We start from the raw sequence: 20,880 nt of genomic DNA, 5'->3' as shown, positions 1-20,880 counted from the left end.
GTAGTTTGATACATGTCGTTATATTGATGAAAAATACCTATTTTTCAAAAAAAAATGCCATAGTGTAGTTGCTATAATGATGAAGGATATTGCTAGACACATGCACAAATGTGAATTCTCTATTCCACTATACTTGCAAATTTTCATAGAGATAAAAACATATATATTTGCTTGTTGTGTAGAAATGAAAGTGTAGTGGCTACATCTGGCTTCTGCTTCCTAAAACTGAAAGACAGATGGAAGACACCACTTTATCTGACATTGGTCTTGCAAATAACAGTGCGAAGATTGTGGCCAAGGTTCTCGTCATGTGCATCGGCATCGCTCCCCGCATGAATGACCACATTTCCTCGCGGAGAGTGTTCACAAAGACCTAGGCCATTCAGGATAACTTCATATTTGTTTACAACTTCGCTAGACATCTCCACATGAGTAATAACTCAATAAACCCCAAGTAGTTTGCTTCATGTATGTACTGAAAATATAGATCTATTTTTTAGACCACCAATCAATGACTATTCCATTCACAACAAAACTTGGATTTTGATTTTGTGCGACGTTCAAGGAAGTAGTCTGCACTGTACGTGCTTGTGTGGGGAGACTATATATGAGTGTTTGTAGCATACTAGCATGTAGTAGAGCACGTAGTACAAGATTGAGAGTATTTATCCTTGCAATTAACAAAATTGAAAAGCAAAATTATAAAAGAATTTTAGCAAAACAATTTGTTAATGAACATGAACATATTCTCTCTCTCTTTCTCTCTCTTTCTCTCTCTCTCTCTCTCTCTCTCTCTCTCTCTCTTTGAAATTATCAACCACACATTTTGTTTGTTATTGTCATACATGAACATTAAACAAATTAAACAAAATCCATATGGGGATTCACGAAAAATCAAATAAAATCTTGCCTTAGGAAATTTTTGCGATCACCAGAAAAATATTCAGGGATGGTATGATAAAGGAAGCGATTTGGAGAATTAATTACATTTTAGAGCTTAAAACAGAATCGAAATATGAACTAACAAACTTCATAACGCGATATGCTTGAATCCAATATTCTGTCACTTCCGTCAGTGCACATGCATTTAGAAAGAAATTTCAATGTATTCAGGAATCATATTTCCTTGCAGTTGTAAGCAAATTTATTCACCATTTATTATGATTTAGGAAGCAAAATTCTTTTTATTTACATATGTTAGAAAGTGTATCTTCATGCAGTGTGTTGTTTTAGAATAAAAAGGGAGAGTGAGAATCCGAAGTATGTAACAAGAAAAACAGATCTAGGGATTGAGGCAGCGATGGGGAAGATAAAAGTGTTACGCGATTTCAAGGAAAAAATTGACCTGGTATGTGAACAATAGTCAAAATAGAATCCCAGTGGAGCAAGAACATCAAACATGCTTTCGGATCAACAAGGCATCATGAACATAAAACCAACAACAAATTTAGAGAAGAAATAAAAAGAGATAGGAGACGTCCATAGGCAGCCACATTGGAATAAGGGTGTAGGTGTGTGCATGCTCAATTTTGACTTTTCCTAAAAAGGAATGACATGGGAAAGCTTAATGGTGGCCCTACACAAGTCCTATAGGAGGCACCGTCGGATATGGGGTCGGGAAGCATAGACCTGAGTGGGAATCACTATGAATAGTGTTTGATGTGTTAAACTGTATATGTATACGTAGGCTTGTTATACGTGGACTTGTGTATACACCTTGTACTTGTACCCTTTGATACTTATATATAATGAGATAACCGCGCCCCCCTAAGGGTGTCGAGCAGTTGCTCCAATATCCTGGTTTAACATGGTATCAGACTAGGGTTTTCCTGTGTCTTCCGCTGCACCCCTCGCGCCGCCGCCGATCGTCGCCGCCGCCTCGCGCGATGGCCTCCGCCAACCCCGCCGCCGCCTCGGCTTCCTCCACTGCCGGCGCGCCGGTCGCCCCTTCGTCGCCCTTCCTCGCGTCCTCCCCACTCGCCACGGCCTGGCGGCAGCCGCTGCAGCCCGCTGAAGGCCATCTGCAGGGCGGGCAGGACCAGGGCGGGCCGGGCCATCCGCAGCCACCGGTCACTGCTAGCGGCGCTGCTTCCTCGACCCTCGCCTTCGCGCCGCCGCCTCTTCGCGGCCCTGCACCGCCCGCCTATGGGATGGCTCCACCCCAACTCTACGGAGCCCCTCCGCCCTACGGCGCCCATCATCAATATGGCGCGCCCCAGCCCTACGCCTCGTGGTACGGCGCCCCTGAACCACCCTATGGCGTCGCGCCGCCGATGCAGATGGCGTCGTCGCCCTATGGAGCGGCCTACGGTGCCGCGCCCGCCGTGTCCTCGAGGGGCCCGCCCGGTCCGGCCGATGCCCCTGCCGGTCATGGCTACGAGGCGTCCTTGGCCCTTGCTCCCCATGCTGATGTGCAGAACATGGGTCTCCATGCGGGTTATGCCCCGGCGCCATCGCCGTTCTACTTCTCGCATCTCCTTCCGGTGAAGCTTACACCAGACAACTACCTGTCCTGGCGGGCGCAGGTGCTACCCCTCCTACGGAGTCGCTACTTGGAGGGCTATGTTGATGGCTCCATCCCGTGTCCGCCGCCGTATCATCCGGCTCATCATGTTTGGGTGGCTCAAAACCAGGCGATACTTTCGGCCATTCAGTCCTCGCTCACTCCAAGCGTGTCGTCGCTTGTCATCTTCGCTGCGACATCTCGGGAGGCTTGGTCTGCGCTTCACAACAGTTTTGCCTCTCAGTCTCAGGCGCGTGCTCACTCTATCCGCACTGAGTTGGGGGAGACCAAGCTCGGTGGCCTCACTATCACGGAGTACTTCAACAAGATGTCAGGTCTTGCCGATACGCTGGCCTCCATTGGCCAGCCCCTTGGAGATGAGGACTTCACCACTCATGTGCTCAATGGCCTCGATGATGACTATGATAATCTCATTGAGAACGTCCATGGTCGCGAGGCGCCTCTCCCGCTGCGGGAACTGTACGTGCGGCTCCTTGGTCGCGAACAGCGCATCAAAGCACGCCGATCTACTCCGAGTTTTGCCTCTGCTAACGCCGCGACCCGTGGCAAATCGCAGAAGCCGTCGCTCCCTTCCAAGCCGATGGCTCCATCTCAGCCCTCACGGGGCACCGCGCCATCCATCACAGGCGGATCACGGCCGGTGGCTTGCTGCCCCAGTTGTGGCGCTCAGCAGGCATGCCAACTGTGTGGGATTGAGCGCCACGTAGCTTCTCGCTGTCATTGCCGCTACAAGCAAGATTTCCTTGGCCTAGGCAACAAAGGCAAGGGGAATGAAAAACAGGCGGCCGTTGCGGTAGTGGGTCATGAGCACGGGCGTACTCCATCCTACTCGATTGATCCCACGTGGTACATGGACACGGGAGCTACCAACCACCTCACCAACGACATGGGCAAGCTTTCAGTCCAGGAGCCATATCGCGGTCATGATCAGGTGCACACCGCCAACGGAGCAGGTATGCGCATCTCCCATGTTGGTCAGGCATCCCTTCTTGCACACAATTCACGAAAACTGCATCTGTCTAACATTCTTCGTATTCCTACTGCTTCACCTAGTTTGTTGTCTGTTCCACAACTTACTCGTGACAATAATGTCCTTGCTGAATTTCACCCTTTTCGTTTCTTTATCAAGGATCGGGACACGAGGGCCGTTCTGCTTAGCGGTCGTCTTCGCCGTGGCTTGTACGCACTTGACGCGCCTACCGCACCTCCCATGCAGTTTTCTCCTCAGGCGTTCAGTGGTGTTCGTGTCTCACCTACACATTGGCACGCGCGACTTGGACATCCTGCTGCTCCCATAGTCCGTCATGTGTTGCATCGTCATGAGCTACCAGTTGTGTCCAATAAAACTACTGAAACTATTTGTGATGCCTGTCAGCAGGGCAAGAGTCACCAACTCCCGTTTTCAGAGTCTAGTCGTGTTGTGAAACATCCTCTTGAGCTTATTTTTCCGATGTATGGGGTCATGCCCAAACGTCTGTTAGTGGCCACAATTATTATGTCAGTTTCATTGATGCTTTAGTCAGTTTACCTGGCTCTATCTTATTAAGAAAAAATCTGATGTGTTTGATGTGTTTATACAGTTTCAAGCACATGTTGAGCGTCTCCTTCGCCAGAAAATTATTCATGTCCAAAGTCACTGGGGGGTGAATATCACAACCTCAACTCGTTCTTTAACAAACTTGGGATTGCACACCGTGTCTCTTGCCCTCATACACATCAGCAGAATGGGACTGCCGAACGTAAGCATCGTCATCTTGTAGAAACTGGCATCACCTTATTAGCTCATGCCTCCGTACCTTTTAGGTTCTGGAGTGATGCTTTCTCCACTGCCTGTTTTTGATCAATAGGCTGCCCTCACGACTACTGAATATGAAAACTCCACTTGAACTCTTGCTCAATGAAATCCCAGACTACACCTTTCTCAAAGTCTTCGGGTGTGCATGTTGGCCTCATTTGCGTCCGTATAATAAACGTAAGCTAGAGTATCGGTCGAAAAAGTGCGTTTTTCTTGGGTATAGTTCCCTTCACAAAGGGTACAAATGCCTACATGTTCCCACCAATCGCGTTTACATTTCTCGTGATGTTGTATTTGATGAGAATGTGTTTCCCTTTCGTGCACTTCCGAATACTCTTATGCCAGACGTTTCTTCTACCACACCTATGTCTGATCAATTTGTGGATGTTGCATATGCTCCTACGTTGCTCCCTAACCATGCTGCAGGTGTTGGCCGTGGCGCTCGTCTTGAGCTTCTTGAGGAACGGGCACCGGCGCACGCTTCGCGTCCAGAGGACGATCGCGTGCATGGGGCATGTATACCGGGCAGTACCCAGCAACCCGCGGGAGCTACGCCCGCAGCTGCCTCGCGGGCATCGCACTCACCTGCCGCCGCCCCGCGAGAGTCGTCCTCGCCCGCCTCGTGGGAGTCGCCCGAGCCGGCCTCGCAGGAAGTTTCTCCTGGGCCGGCCACGCCAGACTCGCCCGCTCCTTCAGCGCCCAGTGGCTCCGGCGTGGGCCTGGGCGACTTGGTCTTGTCGGGCTCCACACCGTCCGCTTCTCCGACGCCAAGTGACTCTGGCATGAGCCTTGGCGACTCGGCGTCGCCTCCTTCGTCGCCTGCATCAAGCCCTGCGCCGCCACCACAACCTGCTGCTCCTCGACATCGCACACGCAGTCAGACAGGTGTTTTTCAGCCTAAGATCCAGACCGATGGGACGGTAGCGTGGCTAGCCGCATGCATGGCTCATGCTGCTGAGGACCCCTCTGCTGAGCCTTGGCATTTTCAGGCTGTGCTAGGCATTCCCCACTGGCGTGCCGCGATGGAACAGGAGTTTCAAGCGTTGCTGAAGAACGAAACCTGGCAGCTTGTTCCTCCAGTATCTGGGGTCAATATCATTGACTCTAAGTGGGTGTTTAAAGTTAAACGGCATGCTGATGGCTCCATTGAGCGCCACAAGGCAAGGCTAGTGGCTAAGGGCTTCAAACAGAGGTATGGTCTTGACTATGAAGACACATTCAGTCCAGTTATCAAGCCCACTACCATTCGTCTGCTGCTGTCCCTTGCTGTTACTCGAGGATGGTTTCTCCGTCAGCTTGATGTGCAGAACGCTTTTTTGCATGGAGTTCTGGAGGAGGAGGTTTATATGCATCAGCCACCAGGGTTTGTGGATCCTGCACGTCCTGATCATCTCTGTCATCTTTTTAAGGCGCTCTATGGGCTTAAGCAGGCTCCCCGTGCCTGGCATGCACGTCTTGGCTCGGTTTTGCGAGCACTTGGGTTTATTCCCTCTACTGCTGACACATCACTGTTTCTTCTTCAGCGCCCTGAGGTTACGATGTATTTACTGGTCTATGTTAATGATATTATTCTCATCAGTTCCTCAGATGTTGCGGCAGATCATCTTGTGGCTGCGTTGAGTGGTGATTTTGCTGTCAAGGATCTTGGTGCTCTGCACTTCTTCCTTGGTCTGGAGGTTTCACGGTCTTCTGCTGGAGTAACTCTTACTCAGAAGAAGTACGCTCTGGACTTGTTGCGTCGTGCTGGTATGCTGAAGTGTAAACCTGCCACTACTCCTATGTCTGCCACTGATCGGTTGTTTGCTTTTGATGGAGATCCCCTCTCCCCTGATGATGCCACTGAGTACCACAGTCTTGTTGGAGGCCTGCAGTATCTTACTATCACCAGAACAGATGTCTCTTATGCAGTCAATCGTGTCTATCAGTTTCTCCATGCACCCACAACATCCCATTGGTCAGTTGTGAAGCGTATTCTGCGTTATATATGTCTCACTGCATCTCATGGTTTGCTTCTCCAGCGTGCGCCGTCTTATGAGATCTCAGCTTTTTCAGATGCATACTGGGCTGGTAGTCCTGATGACCGGCGATCCACGGGGGGGTATGCAGTGTTTCTTGGCTCTAACTTGATTGCCTGGAATGCTCGCAAGCAGGCTACGGTATCTCGCAGCAGCACGGAAGCCGAGTACAAAGCAGTTGCTGATGCGACGTCTGAGATCATTTGGGTTCAGTCCTTGCTGAGAGAGTTGCGAGTCCCTTCAGCTCATTCTCCAGTGCTTTGGTGTGACAACATTGGTGCTACATACTTGTCATCTAATCCAGTGTTTCATGCTCGGACAAAACACATTGAGGTTGACTATCACTTCGTTCGAGAGCGTGTTGCACAGAAGCTGCTTAGCATCAAGTTCATATCATCAAATGATCAACTTGCTGACATCTTCACGAAGCCTCTTCCATAACCACAGTTTGTAGGCTGTAGGCGCAATCTTAACTTAGTCTGTACTTCAGGCCACAGTTAAGATTGAGGGAGGGGTGTTAGACTGTATATGTATACGTAGGCTTGTTATACGTAGACTTGTGTATACACCTTGTACTTGTACCCTTTGGTACATATATATATAATGAGATAGCCGCACCCCCCTAAGGGTGTCGAGCAGTTGCCCCAATATCCTGGTTTAACACGATGAAGGTCCGAAATACCGAGTAGGGGTGCCGAGACGACTGAGCTCGTGCGCATAAGAGACATAGAGAGTATTTGGCGGGTGTTCTGGATGGTTTGCTATTGGCTAAAGTGTTAAAGCAAGGTGTTGTTAGTGCAAACCAAATCCATCTACCTTCAAACACATGAGGGGTGACTTAAACTGATCAGGAAGGTCCCACTAGATGTGGGCAAAGCTGAACTGTGTTGGCTGGTGCTAGTTTGAGAGCATCTCGCAGCCATCACCCAGGACACCTCATCGCATCTGCCCGAGTCAAAAAATACATATGCTACCCACACAGATAACACTTGATGGGCTAGACCATTATCTAAGATTGTCCTGCTACATCCATCCAAATAGTTCCCCTATCCATTGTCATTTTAGCTGTAAAAAAAGCTAGGAGGAAGAGCCTTATACTCTCCAACACTATGCAAAATCCTGATACCTCTCAACCCTGGAGCCAAATGATCATTTCAAGCATAACACCAATTATATCCACTAATCATACACAAATATCAGACATCAATATATGATCATTCATGCAAATTTTGAGTTTGATATATGAACCACATTCTCTAGCCATATATTGTCCTATGATTCACTTCTGATAGCTATGCATTCTTGGTAGCCCTTTATTTTTGTAGATACCGTAGTACAAAAGACTTAAATTTTTCCTCTGTCCACATGTACTCCAGCTCAATAAGTCACAACTAGGCACATTTCTGCTCCCAAATAATATACTTTGTTACATGTCATCATGCTGCTGAGGAACACACGTTTTTCTGCTCTAAAGAATAGTTGTTAAGTGTCTGCACATGTCATTATTTTTGTATTAGGTGGATTACTAAGATGCATTCCCGCAAAAAAAGATGCATGTATTAAGATTGCTATGTAGAACACATGTTTTAAATCCACAAAGAGACACATGTGGAGCGAGCGGGCGAATCGGGGCATAGCGAATCACGCCAGCGAGCAAATCGAAGGATGATGTCATAACACGATTCCCAACTGGCGGCCATGGAGTCGTTTGGGAACGGATTGACCGCAACCAATGGGTTAGGTGATGTCCCTAAAGGTGGACCATTCATCAGTTAACTTTTCTGCTAATTAATAATAGTGCATTTTCTTCCACGCTTGTACTAAACGCATGCACGCATGATGGTGTCCCTAGGTAACGTTACAAATCAACAAACGAGAGGCGTATTTGAAATTCTGAATGGTTTTTTTAGGGGTTGAAATTTTGAATGGTAGAACGATGAGAAAATGCATGAAATCGGCAGCATTGGTACTGAAAACATGTGACTAGCTAATAGTTACATAATGGAAGGTGGTGTTTGATGGATCTGCCCGAAACAATGTAGGAACGTTAAATGTGGGGGTTAGCTTCTCGTTGTATTCGCTCCCAGCCGTGTGTTCATCACCGACCATGCCAAGAACAACACATGTCGTTTCATTTCTTCTTCACTATAGTAAATGATGGCTGACTTAAACTGATCCGGAACGTCCCACTAGATGTGGAAACGTTGCACTATGTTGGCTGGTGCAAAAAAATACACAGGCCACCCACATGGATAACACTTGATGGCCTAGACCATTATCTAAGGTCGTCTTGCTACACCCAACCGAGTAGTTCCTCGCTGCATTGCCATTTTAGCGGTAAAAGAGCTAGGTGGAAGAGCCCTATACTCTCCAACACTACTAAAAAATCCCGATACCTCTCAACCCCTAAGCCAGATTATCATTTCGAATATAACATCAACCATATTCGGTAATCATACACAAGCACTTGCACGTTAATACTTATCATTCATGCAAATATAGAGTTTGATATATGAATCATACTCTAGCTATATATTGTCCTATGCTTCACTTCTCATGGTTGTCCATGGTGACCCTTAATTTTTGTAGGTATTTGTAGTACAAAAGACTTAAAGCTTTCCTTTGTCCACATGTACTCCAGTTCAATAAGCCCCAACTGGACACGTTTCTGCTCTCAAACAATAAATTTTGTGACATGTCATTATGTTGACAAAGAACACATATTTTTCTGCTCTAAAAAGATACTCTGAAACCACAGAGATTAATAAGATGTTGTCATATCGTGATTCCCAACCGGCAGTCAAGGAGCCGTTCGGGAGCGGATCGACAACGGCCATCATTCGGGGATGTCCCTAAAAGTGGACCATTCGCTAGTTAAATTTTCCATTAATTAATAGCAATGCATTTTCTCTCGAACCCCATAGTACGCTACCGTACCGTTACAAAGCAACAAACAAGAGTGTTTTGAAATTTTGAATGGCAAAACAACGAGAAGATGCATGAGATCGGCGGCATTGGTACTGGAAACATGGAAATGGCTGAAAGGAGGTGATTGATGGATCTTCCCGAATCAGTGTAGGAACGTTAATGTTGGGAAATATGAAGGAGAACATGCTCACGCCACCCCCCTAAATCTCATCATTTAGGCTGGTCATAGTGGAGAGTAACATATACTAGTATCATGCATTATGATACTAATGTGTATGATACTACATTCATAGTGCATAGTATCATAAAGTAGTATCATAGATGGTCTTATTTATTGCCATGCATGACATATAGTAGCATAAAATTAATTATGATACGGTATCTACCTATGTTACTACTACCCCTCTCTCTTTTTTAATTGTCTGCCACATAAGCATGTTTGCGAGTCCCAAGTATATGATACTAGTTATGTTAACCCCACTATGGCCAGTCTTAAGGTTCATCAAAAGCCATCAGTAACTAGTATCTCTCTGATTTTTTTCCTGTGCATAATAACGGCAGCCAACCCGTATATCATTAGTATATCGCATTTAAGTGAGTCCTACTAACGTCAGCATTAAATGACGAATCCTGCGCTTGTCTGAAATCTCCTGCCAAACCAACCACGATCAAGAGTTAATTAACTGCATCGTAGTCAACCGCCACGCATATATTACTATAGTTAACGCCTCAATCACCCTCTCTTGATTAATAGCCAGATTAACTACCGAATAGCCAGAGGGCGCTGCTAGGAGCCGGCGCGCCGGCCGAACCGTTTCGGCCGGTCGCGCCCCAGCCGCCCGATGCAGCCAACCAAAGCCGTCAGATCTGCTTTCTCCCCTCCGCGTTGACTTCTCTCTTCTTCTTCTTCTTCTTCCGCGCGCGCCTACCCCGGTCGCCTCCTGCCGTCGGCCACCCCTCCTCCCCTCACCTGGACCTCTTCCCCCCTCGCAGTCCCATGCTGCTGGATGCGCTCTTCGTCCTCGTCGTCGTCGGTCGCCGTCGCAGCACCCTTCGCGTTCCCCAGCAGGAAATCGTTGCCCCTTGTAGCAAAAAACGCCGCCGCCTTGAAGCACGCTGAAGCCCCTCTGTCGTTGCAACACCTATCAGCCGTCATCGTCGCTGAGTTGTTGTGTCGCCGTGCAGCTCTCAACTTCGCCGCTTGCCACCATTGGTGAGTCGGGTTGAAGCTTTTTCTATCATCGGTTGCAGCTTTTCTCTATGCCGGTTGAAACTTTTTTCGCACATTAAAACTTCCGCCATGCCGATTGAAGCTTTTTTCACTCAGGGTTGAAGCTTTTTTTGTAAGGGTTGCAACTTTTTCTGTGTCCAACATTTTGGTTGCGAAAAAATCCCCCGGCTGAAGATTTCTTAATCTCTGGTTGAAGCTTTTTCATCTGCGGGTTGAAGCTTTTGTCAAAACGGTTGTAACTTTTCCTCTGTTTCATTGTTTGGTTGAAGCTTTTTTATCTATTGGATGTAGCTTTTTGTGTCCACGGTTGTAGCATGGGGAAACATTGTTCGCAACTCTCCCCGATGTCGCGGTTGCAGCTCACCCCGGTCGCCATGGTCGTAGCACGGGGCACCTCGGTCCCCTCCACGATGTTTTGCCTGCCGCCGGTTGCAGCAAAAAAAGGGGGAAAGAGGAGGAGGAGAAAGGAAGTGAGGGAGAAGGAAGAAGGGGGAGGTGGGAACACGAGCGGGGCTGCAACCATGGCCGGCGGGGACTTCGATCTTCCAAGCTCATCCATGGCCGACGGCGAGCTGCTCACGTGCTGCATCAGGGGAGGCGAGAGATGCATGCGTTGTGGGGCGAGATCCGCGCGAGGTTGAAGAAAGCAGAAAGGATAGCGTTTGGTGGCCCCATGTCTATGTGTCGCCTGGTGGGTGGCTGGAGCAAAACGCGCGTGGACGCGACCGGCCCAAAGTTCGGCCGGCGCACCGCGCCCAATCGTTTCCCATAGCCAGATTAACAACACAGATCATATGCAAATGCTAATTAGTCACCTCGTTTCTCTCCAATCAAGGATTAGATGAATAATTAATCCAAAATACTTTCACATAGTTTTTCAAAAAAATATTCTAAGCCAAATATTTGCACTAATTAAAAATCACTTCATTTTTGCTCCAATTAAGGATCATATGACTAAAACATCCAAAAGACTTTCACTTCATCTTTTGAACCAAAACATTTTTGAGCCAAATACATGCACTAATTAATTGCCTCCTTTTTGTTCTAATTAAGGATAGGACGACTAATACATCTGAAGTAGTTTCGCTTTGTTTTTTGAACAGAAACATTTTGAGCCAAAATACTTGCACTAGTTAATTTCCTGATCTTTTTAATCTAATTAAGAATTAGGTGACTAATACATTCCAAATGCTTTTACTTTGTTTTTTGAACCAAAACATTTTTAGCCCAAGCACTTGCGCTAATTAATCATCTCATTTTTGCTGTAATTACAGATATATTTTTTGTGGGTGAACTCTAATTAAGGATCAGACGGCTACATATGAAAAAAATTAGTAATTCAAAAAAGTCCAAAAAATTCCAAATCTTTTTTGGTATTAAACATGATCAGGTATTGTAATCGTATAAAAAGATTCATCAGAGAATGACTTTCGTTGCATCCTGGGTCGAAGATTCGACAAAAAACGCTATATACAAATATTATACACACTGTACTGTCGTCATAAACTTGTCTTTTTTGCCGTGAAGTCAATATGAATCATTTCTTGTCCAAACTTTTTATACAAGTACAATACCTGATCATGTTTGATTTCAAGAAGGATTTGGAATTTTTTAAACATTTTTTTAATTACTAAATTTTTCCCGCATATAGGGTGCCCAGGTACCCGAGAGCACCAAGTTCGTGTCGGTTACCATATCGTTGTATTCACTCTCAGCCGTGCGTTCATCACCGACCACGCCAGCAACACCACATCTCATTTCCTGTTTTGTTCCTCCCAAGGATCCAAGGTATGTATCTCTGTTTCTCTCTTAGTTACGGGATGTTTTGGCTTATTCAATGTTGGAAGAGAAAAAGGTGTACTGCATGCATCTTTAAACAATTGCAGGTGAAAGCAAAGCAGAGATAAAGGTGAAGATCTGCTGCATCGGCGTGGACTAGGTGGGTGGCCCGACGACGGCGCGGTGACCGCGCTCAAGTGCCAAGACATGGAGGCGGCGGTGGTGGTGGACATCTCCGAGGCACGTGCAGAACTACACGCACCAACCAGTTCATTCAAAAGCTCAAACTGATGAGGAAAGATGGGTTATGCATTTGTATGTCAACACTCCTTCTCATGTGTGCCTCACCAGGCCTAAACATAGGTCGAAAATGGAACTCGGCCATTTCTCCACCCCCGCGTCGTCTCCCTGAGGCGACTTGGGCGGGCACCTCACCGGCCGGCGGCTAAGCCCCTTCCCACCCACATCCCCTCGCCGCCGCCGGCAAACGACGCCGGGCAAAGCCTACCGGCGGCTGGCGGTGGCGGGATCCGCTCTCTCCAGCGAAGCTCGCCATACAAGACCCTCGTTTTCCTCACTCCACCTCCCACCACGCCGACCATCTTCTCCGCCTGCCTGGATCCGACCGTCCTCCCCAGTCATCCGCCTCGATGCTCGCCGGATCTGGCTGAGGGCACCCTCTACTGCGTGTGGCTGCCTTCGGGCCGATGCCCCACGCGGATCCAGATCCATTTGCGCCGCGACCACCTCCGCTCGATCTGCTCCCCCCTCCCCCCCGGCTCCGTCTGCACCGGCTGCGCGACGTGCGCTCCGGGTGGCACTCCTTCATTCAGTGTGTGGCCCCCAAGTGCGATGGTCATCTGGCTGGCTCGGGGTCTTCCACCTTTGCGCCCATGCACCACATCCCTCCGCTCTGGCAGAACTCCCCTTCCGCGTGTCGTGCATCCTGATGTTCATGGTCTGCTGCTCTACGCCACCCAGGCCGGGATGCGCCGCTGCTGGCATGGCGCGTGAGTCCACCTTTGCCCCCACCCCCCTTCCTCAGATCCATGCTCATGGGTGCTGGGTGGATTGTCGCGGTTCCCCTGCCTCGCGCGAGCCATGCGGCTCTGGCGCCCTCGGTCTAGTCGCCTACGCGGCCGGACATTATAGTTACATCTGGTTTGTGCCCGTGTCAGCCGCGTTTAGCATGGTGGGCTGCTGCCCCTGGCCGCAGTTCCCTCTGACCTTCGGCTCTCTCTCTCCGGGAGAAATCCCTTTGTTGGTTCCTTGCCAGCGGTAGCAACGGCAATGCCTTACCGGCGCCGTTTCATCTTCTTGGAGGTGCTGCTGTGGAGTTCAGTGCAGCTATGGTTTTGGATGAAAGTCCTGCGATGATGGCGCATGTGCGCGTCATTCAACCTTCCAGAAGGTATCGCGAAAACCCACGCTTCGATCCACTCACCTACGCCTGTCCATCCCATCATCGACTTTTGTATCTCCGTCGAGCCAGTCACCGTCATCCATCCACTCGTCTGGTGTTCGTCCTCGGTGTTGTTCCCCAGTGTGCGCAATGTTGATGTGCATGTTCAAGCCCCTCCCACGGTGATGCGGTGAGCTTAGTGCTTTTGGTGTTGTTCCGGTTCATCTTTGCTCTTCGACGACGCAAGAGGCCTCCCCAACTTGCTAATCGTCCCGAATTCCCGTGGCGGAGCCCCCAGTCAAGGTTCGTGTTGTCACTCGTTGGTTGTGGATGCTCCTGAATAGTGTCGTGAGGTTCGATTGGCACACCAGTGCGGTGTGTTAGGTTGCTTGCTTAGTCTTGGTATTGTGATCCTTCGATGACACCCCTCTTCTACTTGTACCTCTGTGGTGTTGGTCGTTTGGTCTGCTAGCTAGGTCATCCCTTGTCCGGGGCGTCCTTTTTTCTTCTCTTCTTCAGTTATTGATGTGCGTCAGCCGGGTCTTGAACTCAAATCCTCTTGGCTTTGATACCATGTAGAACTGCACGCACCAGTCAGTTCACCCAAAAGCTCAAGCTGATGCGAAAGGTGGAATATGCCTTTATATAACAACAACGTGCATCGTCGGCTGGAACAGTGACCGCCTCCTCATCTAAGAGCCCGGCCTGGACGATGTCATCAAGCAGTGCCGCGGCCACAATGTCTTCTTCATCACCGACGTGCAATGCTACATCGGCGAGGCGTGCATCGTCTTCGTCTCCATCAACACCCCCACTAAGACCCGCGGCCCTGGCGCCAGCAAGGCCGCCGACCTCACCTACTGGGATAGCACCATGCGCATGATCGCCGATGTCTCCCGCTCCGACAAGATTGTGGTTGAGAAGTCCACCGTGCCCCTTCAAGACCTCCGAGGCTATCGAGAAGATCCTCGCCCACAACAGTTTTGGCATCCGCTACCAGATCCTGCCCAACCAAGAGTTTCTAGCCAAGGGCACCGCCGTGCAAGACCATTTCGCACCCAACCGCGTCCTCACCGGCAGATGCAAGACTCCCGAGGGGCACACCACCGTGAAGATCCTCAAGGACATGTACGCGCACTGGCTCTCCGAGGACCGCATCATCAACACCAACCTCTAGTTGGTCGAGCTGGCCAAGCTCGCCGCCAACGCCTTCCTCGTGCAATGCATCTCCTCCGTGAATGCCATCTTCGCGCTATGTGAAGCCACTAGCGCCGATGGCACTGAGGTAGCCTGCTCCATCGGCAAGGACTCACGCATTGGCTCAAGCTTCATCTCTGCCAGCGTCACTTTGGTGGCTCGTTCTTCCAGAAGGACATCCTCAACCTCGTATACATCTGCGAGTGTTACGGCTTCCCCGAGGTGGAGGACTACTCGTGGTCAGTCATCGTCATGAACGACTACCGGAAGAGCTGCTTCGTCAACCCCGTCGTGTCCTCCATGTTTAACACAGTTGTCGGGAAGGAGGTGACCATGCTGGAGTTCACCTTCAAGACGGACGTCGGCGACATACACGAGATGATGAGACGCCGACCATCGATGTGTGTTGGGGCCTTCTCAGGGACAAGGCCATCGTCAACATCTAGGACGCACATGTGACGGAGGAGCAGGTGTGGTGTGACCTCGCCATGTACAAGTTCAACTAGGACCACCTGCGCCACCAGCAGCTGATATGTCTCCAACGTATCTACTTTTCCAAACACTTTTGCCCTTGTTTTGGAATCTAATTTGCATGATTTGAATGAAACTAACCCGGACTGACGCTGTTTTCAGCAGAACTGCCATGATGTTGTTTTATGTGTAGAAAACAAAAGTTCTCAGAATGTCCTGAAAATCTACGGAGGAAAGTTTCAGAAAATATAAAAATACTGGCGAAAGAATCAAGACCAGGGGGCCCACACCCTATCCACGAGGGTGGGGGGCGCGCCCACCCCCCTGGGCGCGCTCCATATCTCGTTGGCCCCCTGAGGCTCCGCCGACCTCAACTCCAGCTCCATATATTCCGTCTCGCGGAGAAAAAAATCAGAGAGAAAGTTTCATCATGTTTTACGATACGAAGCCGCCGCCAAGCCCTAATCTCTCTCGAGGGGGGGGGGGGGCTGATCCGGAGTCCGTTCGAGGCTCCGGAGAGGGAGATTCGTCGCCGTCATCATCATTGAAAGGATCGATATAGTTGACTAGAGGGGGGTGAATAGGCAACTAACAATTTTTAGTCTTTTCTTTACCAATTTAAACTTTGCAACAAAGTAGGTTGTCTAGATATGCAACTATGTGAGCAACCTATATGATGCAATAACAACTAGCACATAAGCAAGCAAGGGATACAACACAAATAAGCTTGCACAAGTAAAGGCACGAGATAACCAAGAGTGGAGCCGGTGGAGACGAGGATGTGTAACCGAAGTTCCTTCCTTTTAAAGGGAAGTACGTCTCCGTTAGAGCGGTGTGGAGGCACAATGCTCCCCAAAAAGCCACTAGGGCCACCGTATTCTCCTCACGCCCTCACACAATGCGAGATGCCGTGATTCCACTATTGGTGCCCTTGAAGGCGGCGACCGAACCTGATGTAGGGCGGAACCCTATGGTGACGATCTTTCACGTTGGGAGTGGATCCTACGGGGAATCACGAAGAACACATAGAAGAACTAGAGGGAAGACACGGGGAGAACGAGAGGAACACTCAACCGACACGGAATCAATCACACGAGTGCTAGATCACCGAAAGCAAAAGGTATCACATGATCCATAATCAACAAAGGTAAGGATACAAAGGAACCATTCTTCTCTGTACGGAGGTCTTGATGGTCTTCCCTAGAAAGGGGTCTTGAATCCGCTTGGGGGATCTTCTCCGAAGAGGTCGTGACCTCCGAGGAGAAGTAACCAAGTGGATGAGCAAGGCTCTCACACAAAATATGAGCTAAACCAATGCTACCCTAACTAGAAGGAGGTGGAGGAGTATATATAGTCTAGAGCCACGAAGAGGTAAGTGAGGGTGAAGGGGTACATGGGCTCGGCCCGTTACACTGTGCGCAGACAGGCCGGTTGTACCGGTCGAGGGGGCGGTTGTACCGTTGGCGACTCATGGCGGGCGGAAGTACTGGTCGAGGAAGGCGGTACTACCGCTGGGGTCAGGTGCTGGCTTCTACAGATGGGCGTCGGGGCCCCCAGCGGTTGTACCGGTCATGGGGCCGGTAGTACCGGTCTTTTGGGATTTACCGGTACATCCGGTGTTATACCGGCCTTGCACCGCTTGATCACAGAATGGTGGCCGGTTGTTGGGTGGTAGTCGGCCGGTTGTACCGCCCGGGCGGTTGTTGGGCGGTTGTGCCGGTCCTTCCAGGCTGGGCAGAATGCCTCCTTGATCCTGGTGTCCATCTTGCACCACTCCTTCTCCTTGGTTGCTTACATGGTACCTGACCATGCAAAGGGTCTCCGTTTGAGGTAGTAGCCATGTCTCAAATGGGTCAAAGGGAAGTTCAACAAGGAGAGAGTTAACCTCGGATTGGATGGCACGTGCTTGGGCTCTTGTCATGGGTCCTCTTGGAGCTTGTGTGGTCGAAGTAGTGTCCATGGGGATGATGGAGGGATGCTCCGCATCATCCCCCCCCCCCTCGGGAGAGATCCGACCTCAGATCAAAAGCCTCATCTCCATGGTATGGCGCGAGATCCTTGACGTTGAAGATGTCGCTCACATTGTACTTGCCTCGTGGTAGGTCGATCTTGTAGGCATTGTCGTTGTAGCGTGCTAGCACCTTGAAGGGTCCGTCGGCTCGAGGGAGAAGCTTGGACTTGCGTTCGTTGGGGAAGCGGTCCTTGTGAAGGTGTAGCCACACGAGGTCTCCAATGTTGAGTATCATGGGATGCTTGTCGACGTTGAGCTTGGTCGCTAGTCGTTGTACTTGGTGCTCGATGGTGTGCCTTGTATCTTCATGCATCTTCTTGATGTAGCTTGCACGAGCACTTGCGTCGAGGTTGGTTCGCTCTTGTAGAGGAAGAGGTAGAATCTCCAATGGGGACAATGGGTTGAAGCCATAGACGATCTCGAAGGGGGACTTGCCGGTCGTCGAATGTCTTGCACGGTTGTAGGCGTACTCGGCGATGGGTAGACATGCCTCCCACTCCTTGATGTTCTTCTTGATCAACACGCGAAGGAGAGTGGAGAGAGTCCGGTTCGTCACCTCCGTTTGGCCATCGGTTTGGGGATGGTATGCGGATGAGAACAAGAGCTTGATTCCGAGCTGGGCGCATAGGGTCTTCCAAAAGTAACTCAAGAACTTGACGTCGCGGTCGGAGACGATTGTCTTTGGTACTCCATGGAGACGCAAGATTTCCCTACAAAAGAGATTTGCAACGTGTGAAGCATTGTCTATCTTGTTGCAAGGAATGAAATGTGCCATCTTAGAAAATCTATCCACAACAACAAACACGGAATCCTTTCCATTTTGAGTTCTAGGCAAACCAAGTATAAAATCCATGCTAATGTCATCCCAAGGTTGATAAGGAATAGGAAGGGGCATGTAAAGACCATGGGATTGAGCTTTAGACTTAGCTTTGCGACATGTAGAGCAACGGTTGGTGAAGCGTGAGACGTCACGGAACATCTTGGGCCAAAAGTAGTTCTTGGAGAGCGTGGCGAAAGTGTTGTCGCGTCCAAAGTGTCCCATGAGTCCGCCTCCATGAGCCTCTTGCAAAAGGAGCAAACGAAGAGAAGACTCGGGAATGCAGAGTTTGTTAGCTCTCATAAGGTAATCATCCTTTATGTAGTATCGTTCCCAAGACGTGTGTGTCAAACACTTAGCATAAGGAGTAGCAAAAGAAGGATCATGCTCATACAAGTCTTTTATATGCTCAAAACCAATAACATTCAACTCAAGTTTAGTGACCAGCGTGCATATGCGTGAAAGTGCATCCGCAACTACATTTTCTTTACCCTTAATGTACTTGATAACATATGGGAAAGATTCAATAAATTCACTCCATTTGGCATGACACTTGTTCAACTTAGTTTGACCTTTTAAGTACTTAAGCGTTTCATGATCGGTGTGTATGACAAACTCATGAGGTCTAAGGTAATGTTCCCAAACATGTAGCACACACACTAAAGCATACAATTCTTTGTCATAGATGGGATAATTAAGTTGAGCACCAGAGAGTTTTTCACTAAAATAAGCAATGGCTCGTTTTTCTTGCATCAAAACTCCGCCAATTCCGGTACCACTTGCATCACAATGAACCTCAAAAGTTTTCTCAAAGTTGGGCAAAGCAAGAATCGGAGCATGAGTAAACAAAGACTTGAGCTCATCAAAAGCGGCGGATTGCAAAGATCCCCAAACAAAAGGAGCATTCTTCTTACTCAAGGCATGCAAAGGAGCGGCAATTGTGCTAAAGTTTTTCACAAAGCGGCGATAAAATCCTGCAAGACCAAGAAAACTACGCACTTGTGGCAAATTGGTGGGTTGGGGCCAATTTTTAATTGCCTTAATTTTGGATTCATCAACATGGACACCCTTGGAAGAGACAACAAAACCCAAGAAAACCACTTTGTCAACACCAAACGTGCATTTTTCAAGTTTGCATAAAGGTGTTCCTTGCGAAGGGTTTGCAAAACGGATTTAACATGATTAATATGCTCTTTCATGGTTTTGCTAAACACAAGAATATCATCAAAGTAAACCACAACAAAGACTCCAATATAAGGACGAAGCACATGATGCATAAGACGCACGAAAGTACCGGGAGCTTCCGATAGACCCATAGGCATAACTAAACACTCATACAAGCCAAATTTGGTTTTGAAAGCAGTTTTCCATTCATCACCCTCTTGTATGCGAATTTGATAATAGCCACTTTTAAGATCAATTTTTGAGAAAAAGTTGGCTTCGCTAAGCTCATCAAGCATATCATCTAAGCGAGGAATGGGATGCCTATAGCGAACGGTAATAGAATTTATAGGTCTACAATCGGAACACAAGCGGAAACTTCCATCGGGCTTAGGCACAAGTATAATGGGAACGGCACGAGGGCTTAAGCTTTCACGTACATGACCGTTGTCGATGAGTTGTTGTACTTGCCGTTGAATCTCCTTAGTTTCTTCGGGATTGACACGGTATGGAGCTTTGTTTGGGAGAGGCGCTCCGGGGATGAGGTCGATTCGATGCTCAATGCCTCGAAGAGGAGGTAGACCCAGAGGTAGCTCGTCGAGGAAAACATCTTGGAATTCCTGCAAAAGAGATTGAAACACTAAAGGTAGCTCGTGAGAATTGTTAGTTGTTGGATCTCCATCTTTGCACACAAGGACAAAGTGCATCACACTCGATGGGTTCTTACACACTTCTCTTATCTCACTTTTGGTGGCAAATAGGATGAGGTTTTTCTCACTAGGCGAGGAGGCGCTCGAGTTTGGCTTGTGGCTCTCACTCACTTTTGGGTGGATCACTTTCTCACTCTTCTCTCCATGATGGGTGGCTTGCTTGTCGGCTATCACTTGACTAGGAGACATAGGTCGTAGCACATATTCCTTCCCTTTCATTTTGAAGCTATAGTGATTTGTGTGCCCATTGTGGATGACACCCCGGTCGAATTGCCATGGTCGACCAAGAAGGAGGTGGCAAACGGTCATTGGGACCACATCACACTCCAAAGTGTCCTCGTATGCACCAATTTTGAAGGATACTTGGACCGTATGCTCAACTCGTATAGTGTCGGAGTCACTTAGCCATTGAACCTTGTAAGGGTGCGGGTGCTTCCTCTTAACCAATTGAAGCTTGGAACATAGTTCTTCACTTGCCAAGTTGTGGCAACTACCTCCATCGATGATGACCTTGACAGACCTTCCATTGATGCTGGCCTTAGTGTGGAAGATGTGGCATCATTGGTCTTCTTCTTGTTGATGTTGAAGTGTCAAGACTTTGGAGACAACGAGAGCGGGGCTCAAATCCTCATCACAAAAGACTTGATCATCTTCATCCTCATTCACGCGCCGGTGCATGTCCACTTGCTCAAGAGCTTCCATCTCCTCTTCACTCATGGAGTCGTATGTACCATCATCGTTGAGGATCATGGTGCGCTTGTTCATGCATTGATAGGACTTGTGGCCTCGGCCGCCGCAAGTGAAATACTTGAAGGAGCTTGTTTTGACGGTCTCATCGG

General features: G+C 48.7%; 1 pseudogene; it reads left to right on the top strand.

Moving 5' to 3' along the window:
* The first annotated feature begins 11,014 nt into the window (after positions 1-11,014).
* LOC123089978 (UDP-glucose 6-dehydrogenase 2-like) lies at positions 11,015-20,097 on the top strand (annotated as a pseudogene).
* The last annotated feature ends 783 nt before the right edge of the window (positions 20,098-20,880 follow it).

The sequence above is a fragment of the Triticum aestivum genome, chromosome 4B, assembly GCF_018294505.1.
Source record: "Triticum aestivum cultivar Chinese Spring chromosome 4B, IWGSC CS RefSeq v2.1, whole genome shotgun sequence".
Taxonomy (NCBI): domain Eukaryota; kingdom Viridiplantae; phylum Streptophyta; class Magnoliopsida; order Poales; family Poaceae; genus Triticum; species Triticum aestivum.
The sequence above is the reverse complement of the archived record's forward strand: the minus strand, read 5'-3'. Positions and strand labels throughout refer to the sequence as shown.